Source organism: Oncorhynchus mykiss, chromosome 24, assembly GCF_013265735.2.
Source record: "Oncorhynchus mykiss isolate Arlee chromosome 24, USDA_OmykA_1.1, whole genome shotgun sequence".
Lineage (NCBI taxonomy): Eukaryota > Metazoa > Chordata > Actinopteri > Salmoniformes > Salmonidae > Oncorhynchus > Oncorhynchus mykiss.
Window position 1 is genome coordinate 23,743,971 of NC_048588.1, and position 8,398 is coordinate 23,752,368.

An 8,398-nucleotide genomic window follows, 5' to 3' on the forward strand; every position below is an offset into this window, starting at 1 on the left:
TGAGGAGCTCTCCAAACAGGTTATAAAAAAAATATAAGAAACTTTGAACATCCCACGATGCACCATTAAATGCATTATTAAAAAATGGAAAGAATATGGCACCACAACAAACCTGCCAAGAGAGGGCCGCCCACCAAAACTCACGGACCAGGCAAGGAGGGCATTAATCAGAGGCAACATGAATCAAAATCAAATCAAATGTATTTATATAGCCCTTCGTACATCAGTTAATATCTCAAAGTGCTGTACAGCAACTCAGTCTAAAACCCCAAACAGCAAGCAATGCAGGTGTTGAAGCACGTTGGCTAGGAAAAACTCCATAGAAAGGCCAAAACCTAGGAAGAAACCTAGAGAAGAGCCAGGCAATGAGGTGTGGCCAGTCCTCTTCTGGCTGTGTCGGATGGAGATTATAACAGAACATGGCCAAGATGTTCAAATGTTCATAAATGACCAGCATGGTCAAATAATAGGTCGGGGACAGGTAGCACGTCCGGTGAACAGGTCAGGATTCCATAGCCGCAGGCAGAACAGTTGAAACTGGAGCAGCAGCACGGCCAGGTGGACTGGAGACAGCAAGGAGTCATCATGCCAGGTAGTCCTGAGGCATGGTCCTAGGGCTCAGGTCCTCCGAGAGAGAGAAAGAAAGAGAGAAAGAGAGAATTAGAGAGAGCATACTTAAATTCACACAGGACACCGGATAAGACAGGAGAAGTTCTCCAGATATAACAAACTGACCCTAGCCCCCCGACACATAAACTACTGCAGCATAAATACTGGAGGCTGAGACAGGAGGGGTCAGAAGACACTGTGGCCCCATCCGATGATACCCCCGGACAGTGCCAAACAGGAAGGATATAACCCCACAAACTTTGCCAAAGCACAGCCCCCACACCACTAGAGGGATATTTTCAACCACCAACTTACCATCCTGAGACAAGGCCGAGTATAGCCCACAAAGATCAGAGACAGCAAGGGCGGTTCGTTGCTCCAGAGCCTTTCCGTTCACCTTCACACTCCTGGGCCAGACTACACTCAATCATATGACCCACTGAAGAGATGAGTCTTCTGTCAAGACTTAAAAGTTGAGACCGAGTTTGCGTCTCTCACATGGGTGGGCAGACCATTCCATAAAAATGGAGCTCTATAGGAGAAAGCCCTGCCTCCAGCTGTTTGCTTAGATATTATAGGGACAATTAGGAGGCCTGCGTCTGGTGACCGTAGCGTACGTGTAGGTATGTACGGCAGGACCAGGTCATAGAGATAGGTAGGAGCAAGCCCATGTAATGCTTTGTAGGTTAGCAGTAAAACCTTGAAATCAGCTCTTGCCTTGACAGGAAGCCAGTGTAGGGAGGCTAGCACTGGAGTAATATGATCAAATCTTTTGGTTCTAGTCAGGATTCTAGCAGCCGTATTTAACACTAACTGAAGTTTATTTAGTGCTTTATCCGGGTAGCCGGAAAGTAGAGCATTGCAGTAGTCTAACCTAGAAGTAACAAAAGCATGGATAAATATTTCTGCATCGTTTTTGGACAGAACGTTTCTGATTTTTGCAATGTTACGTAGATGGAAAAAAGCTGTCCTTGAAAAAGTCTTGATATGTTCGTCAAAAGAGAGATTAGAGTCCAGAGTAATGCCGAGGTCCTTCACAGTTTCATTTGAGACGACTGTACAACCATTAAGATTAATTGTCAGATTCAACAGAAGATCTCTTTGTTTCTTGGGACCTAGAACAAGCATCTCTGTTTTGTCCGAGTTTAAAAGTAGAAAGTTTGCTGACATCCACTTCCTAATGTCTGAAACACAGGCTTCTAGCGAGGGCAATTTTGGGGCTTCACCATGTTTCAATGAAATGTACAGCTGTGTGTCATCCGCATAGCAGTGAAAGTTAACATTATGCTTTCGAATGACATCCCCAAGAGGTAAAATATATAGTGAAAACAATAGTGGTCCTAAAACGGAACCTTGAGGAACACCGAAATGTACAGTTGATTTGTCAGAGGACAAACAATTCACAGAGACAAACTGATATCTTTCCGACAGCTGAGATCTAAACCAGGCCAGTACTTGTCCGTGTAGACCAATTTGGGTTTCAAATCTCTCCAAAAGAATGTGGTGATCGATGGTATCAAAAGCAGCACTAAGGTCTAGGAGCACGAGGACAGACGCAGAGCCTCGGTCTGATGCCATTAAAAGGTAATTTACCACCTTCACAAGTGCAGTCTCAGTGCTATGATGGGGTCTAAAACCAGACTGAAGCATTTTGTATACATTGTTTGTCTTCAGGAAGGCAGTGAGTTGCTGCGCAACAGCCTTTTCAAAAAAAATTGAGAGGAATGGAAGATTCGATATAGCCCAATATATTTTAATATTTTCTGGGTCAAGGTTTGACTTTTTCAAGAGAGGCTTTATTACTGCCACTTTTAGTGAGTTTGGTACACATCTGGTGGATAGACAGCTGTTTATTCTGTTCAACATAGGAGGGCCAAGCACAGGAAGCAGCTCTTTCATTAGTTTAGTTGGAATAGGGTCCAGTATGCAGCTTGAAGGTTTAGAGGCCATTATTATTTTCATCATTGTGTCAAGAGATATAGTACTAAAACACTTGAGTGTCTCTCTTGATCCTAGGTCCTGGCAGAGTTGTGCAGATTCAGGACAACTGAGCATTGAAGGAATACGCAGATTTAAAGAGGAGTCCGTAATTTGCTTTCTAATAATCATGATCTTTTCCTCAAAGAAGTTCATGAATTTATTACTGCTGAAGTGAAAGCCATCCTCACTTGGGGAATGCTGATTTTAAGTTAGCTTTGCGACAGTATCAAAAATAAATTTTGTTTTGTTCTTATTTTCCTCAATTAAGTTGAAAAAATAGGATGATCGAGCAGCAGTAAGGGCTCTTCGATACTGCACAGTATTGTCTTTCCAAGCTAGTCGGACGACTTCCAGTTTGGTGTGGCGCCATTTCTGTTCCAATTGTCTGGAAGCTTGCTTCAGAGCTCGGGTATTTTCTGAATTCCAGGGAGCTAATTTCTTATAAGTAATGTTTTTAGTTTTTAGGGGTGCAACAGCATCTAGGGTATTGCGCAAGGTTAAGATGAGTTCCTCAGTTTGGTGGTAAAAGATCAACGATAACCCTGAACGAGCTGCAAAGCTCCACAGTGGAGATTGGAGTATCAATCCATAGGACCACTTTAAGCCGTACACTCCACAGAGCTAGGCTTTAAAGCCAGAGTGGCCAGAAAAAAAGCCATTGCTTAAAACCTCTAGTGACTACCCATCCTGCATGCGGGAGCGTAATCATCGACTGACACTAATTAGCATAACGCAACGGACATAAATATTCCTAGAAAATATTCCTATTCATGAAAATCACAAAGGAAATATATTGAGACACAGCTTAGCCTTTTGTTACTCACCCTGTCATCTCAGATTTTCACCTTATACAGTATGTTTGGCCTATACAGTAATAACACTGTATACAGTATGTTTGGCCTGTACAGTAATAACACCTTACAGTATGTTTGGCCTATACAGTAATAACACCTTATACAGTATGTTTGGCCTATACAGTAATAACACCTTATACAGTATGTTTGGCCTATACAGTAATAACACTGTATACAGTATGTTTGGCCTGTACAGTAATAACACCTTATACAGTATGTTTGGCCCGTACAGTAATAACACTGTATACAGTATGTTTGGCCTACAGAGTAATAACACCTTACAGTATGTTTGGCCTACACAGTAATAACACCTTGTACAGTATGTTTGGCCTATACAGTAATAACACCTTATACAGTATGTTTGGCCCGTACAGTAATAACACTGTATACAGTATGTTTGGCCCTTACAGTAATAACACTGTATATTGTATGTTTGGCCTATACGGTAATAACACCTTATACAGTATGTTTGGCCTATACAGTAATAACACCTTATACAGTATGTTTGGCCTACACAGTAATAACACCTTATACAGTATGTTTGGCCCTTACAGTAATAACACTGTATATTGTATGTTTGGCCCTTACGGTAATAACACTGTATATTGTATGTTTGGCCTATACAGTAATAACACCTTATACAGTATGTTTGGCCCGTACAGTAATAACACTGTATATTGTATGTTTGGCCCGTACAGTAATAACACCTTACAGTATGTTTGGCCCTTACAGTAATAACACTGTATATTGTATGTTTGGCCCTTACGGTAATAACACTGTATATTGTATGTTTGGCCTATACAGTAATAACACCTTATACAGTATGTTTGGCCCATACAGTAATAACACTGTATATTGTATGTTTGGCCCGTACAGTAATAACACCTTACAGTATGTTTGGCCTATACATTAATAACACTGTATACAGTATGTTTGGTCTACACAGTAATAACACCTTACAGTATGTTTGGCCCGTACAGTAATAACACTGTATATTGTATGTTTGGCCCGTACAGTAATAACACCTTACAGTATGTTTGGCCTATACAGTAATAACACCTTATACAGTATGTTTGGCCTACACAGTAATAACACCTTATACAGTATGTTTGGCCCTTACAGTAATAACACTGTATATTGTATGTTTGGCCCTTACGGTAATAACACTGTATATTGTATGTTTGGCCTAAACAGTAATAACACCTTATACAGTATGTTTGGCCCGTACAGTAATAACACTGTATATTGTATGTTTGGCCCGTACAGTAATAACACCTTACAGTATGTTTGGCCTATACAGTAATAACACCTTACAGTATGTTTGGCCTATACAGTAATAACACTGTATACAGTATGTTTGGTCTGTACAGTATATATCACACCTTATACAGTATCCCACCATCTTATTTATTTATTTATTTTACCTTTATTTAACCAGGTAGGCAAGTTGAGAACAAGTTCTCATTTACAATTGCGACCTGGCCAAGATAAAGCAAAGCAGTTCGACAGATACAACAACACAGAGTTACACATGGAGTAAAACAAACATACAGTCAATAATAAAGTATAAACAAGTCTATATACAATGTGAGCAAATGAGGTGAGAAGGGAGGTAAAGGCAAAAAAAGGCCTTGGTGGCAAGGTAAATACAATATAGAAAGTGAAACACTGGAATGGTAGTTTTGCAATGGAAGAATGTGCAAAGTAGAAATAAAAATAATGGGGTGCAAAGGAGCAAAATAAATAAATTAATTAAATACAGTTGGGAAAGAGGTAGTTGATAGGGCTAAATTATATGTGGGCTATGTACAGGTGCAGTAATCTGTGAGCTGCTCTGACAGTTGGTGCTTAAAGCTAGTGAGGGAGATAAGTGTTTCCAGTTTCAGAGATTTTTGTAGTTCGTTCCAGTCATTGGCAGCAGAGAACTGGAAAGAGAGGCGGCCAAAGAAAGAATTGGTTTTGGGGGTGACTAGAGAGATATACCTGCTGGAGCGTGTGCTACAGGTGGGAGATGCTATGGTGACCAGCGAGCTGAGATAAGGGGGGACTTTACCTAGCAGGGTCTTGTAGATGACATGGAGCCAGTGGGTTTGGCGACGAGTATGAAGCGAGGGCCAGCCAACGAGAGCGTACAGGTCGCAATGGTGGGTAGTGTATGGGGCTTTGGTGACAAAACGGATTGCACTGTGATAGACTGCATCCAGTTTGTTGAGTAGGGTATTGGAGGCTATTTTGTAAATTACATCGCCAAAGTCGAGGATTGGTAGGATGGTCAGTTTTACAAGGGTATGTTTGGCAGCATGAGTGAAGGATGCTTTGTTGCGAAATAGGAAGCCAATTCTAGATTTAACTTTGGATTGGAGATGTTTGATATGGGTCTGGAAGGAGAGTTTACAGTCTAACCAGACACCTAAGTATTTGTAGTTGTCCACGTATTCTAAGTCAGAGCCGTCCAGAGTAGTGATGTTGGACAGGCGGGTAGGTGCAGGTAGTGATCGGTTGAAGAGCATGCATTTAGTTTTACTTGTATTTAAGAGCAGTTGGAGGCCACGGAAGGAGAGTTGTATGGCATTGAAGCTTGCCTGGAGGGTTGTTAACACAGTGTCCAAAGAAGGGCCGGAAGTATACAGAATGGTGTCGTCTGCGTAGAGGTGGATCAGAGACTCACCAGCAGCAAGAGCGACCTCATTGATGTATACAGAGAAGAGAGTCGGTCCAAGAATTGAACCCTGTGGCACCCCCATAGAGACTGCCAGAGGTCCGGACAACAGACCCTCAGATTTGACACACTGAACTCTATCAGAGAAGTAGTTGGTGAACCAGGCGAGGCAATCATTTGAGAAACCAAGGCTGTTGAGTCTGCCGATGAGGATGTGGTGATTGACAGAGTCGAAAGCCTTGGCCAGATCAATGAATACGGCTGCACAGTAATGTTTCTTATCGATGGCGGTTAAGATATCGTTTAGGACCTTGAGCGTGGCTGAGGTGCACCCATGACCAGCTCTGAAACCAGATTGCATAGCAGAGAAGGTATGGTGAGATTCAAAATGGTCGGTAATCTGTTTGTTGACTTGGCTTTCGAAGACCTTAGAAAGGCATGGTAGGATAGATATAGGTCTGTAGCAGTTTGGGTCAAGAGTGTCCCCCCCTTTGAAGAGGGGGATGACCGCAGCTGCTTTCCAATCTTTGGGAATCTCAGACGACACGAAAGAGAGGTTGAACAGGCTAGTAATAGGGGTGGCAACAATTTCGGCAGATAATTTTAGAAAGAAAGGGTCCAGATTGTCTAGCCCGGCTGATTTGTAGGGGTCCAGATTTTGCAGCTCTTTCAGAACATCAGCTGAATGGATTTGGGAGAAGGAGAAATGGGGAAGGCTTGGGCGAGTTGCTGTTGGGGGTGCAGTGCTGTTGACAGGGGTAGGAGTAGCCAGGTGGAAAGCATGGCCAGCAGTAGAAAAATGCTTATTGAAATTTTCAATTATGGTGGATTTATCAGTGGTGACAGTGTTTCCTATCTTCAGTGCACTGGGCAGCTGGGAGGAGGTGTTCTTATTCTCCATGGACTTTACAGTGTCCCAGAACTTTTTTGAGTTAGTGTTGCAAGAAGCAAATTTCTGCTTGAAAAAGCTAGCCTTGGCTTTTCTAACTGCCTGTGTATAATGGTTTCTAGCTTCCCTGAACAGCTGCATATCACGGGGGCTGTTCGATGCTAATGCAGAACGCCATAGGACGTTTTTGTGTTGATTAAGGACAGTCAGGTCTGGGGAGAACCAAGGGCTATATCTGTTCCTGGTTCTAAATTTCTTGAATGGGGCATGTTTATTTAAGATGGTTAGGAAGGCATTTTTAAAAAATATCCAGGCATCCTCTACTGACGGGATGAGGTCAATATCCTTCCAGGATACCCCGGCCAGGTCGATTAGAAAGGCCTGCTCGCTGAAGTGTTTCAGGGAGCGTTTTACAGTGATGAGAGGAGGTCGTTTGACCGCTGACCCATTACGGATGCAGGCAATGAGGCAGTGATCGCTGAGATCTTGGTTGAAGACAGCAGAGGTGTATTTAGAGGGGAAGTTGGTTAGGATGATATCTAAGAGGGTGCCCGTGTTTAAGGCTTTGGGGAGGTACCTGGTAGGTTCATTGATAATTTGTGTGAGATTGAGGGCATCAAGTTTAGATTGTAGGATGGCTGGGGTGTTAAGCATGTTCCAGTTTAGGTCGCCTAGCAGCACGAGCTCTGAAGATAGATGGGGGGCAATCAGTTCACATATGGTGTCCAGAGCACAGCTGGGGGCAGAGGGTGGTCTATAGCAGGCGGCAACGGTGAGAGACTTGTTTTTAGAAAGGTGGATTTTTAAAAGTAGAAGTTCAAATTGTTTGGGTACAGACCTGGATAGTAGGACAGAACTCTGCAGGCTATCTTTGCAGTAAATTGCAACACCGCCCCCTTTGGCAGTTCTATCTTGTCTGAAAATGTTGTAGTTTGGAATTAAAATGTCTGAATTTTTGGTGGTCTTCCTAAGCCAGGATTCAGACACAGCTAGAACATCCGGGTTGGCAGAGTGTGCTAAAGCAGTGAATAGAACAAACTTAGGGAGGAGGCTTCTAATGTTAACATGCATGAAACCAAGGCTATTACGGTTACAGAAGTCGTCAAAAGAGAGCGCCTGGGGAATAGGAGTGGAGCTAGGCACTGCAGGGCCTGGATTCACCTCTACATCGCCAGAGGAACATAGGAGTAGTAGAATAAGGGTGCGACTAAAAGCAATAAGAATTGGTCGTCTAGAACGTCTGGAACAGAGAGTAAAAGGAGGTTTCTGGGGGCGATAAAATAGCATCAAGGTATAATGTACAGACAAAGGTAAGGTAGGAAGTGAATACAGTGGAGGTAAACCTAGGTATTGAGTGATGAAGAGAGAGATATTGTCTCTAGAAACATCATTGAAACCAGGAGATGT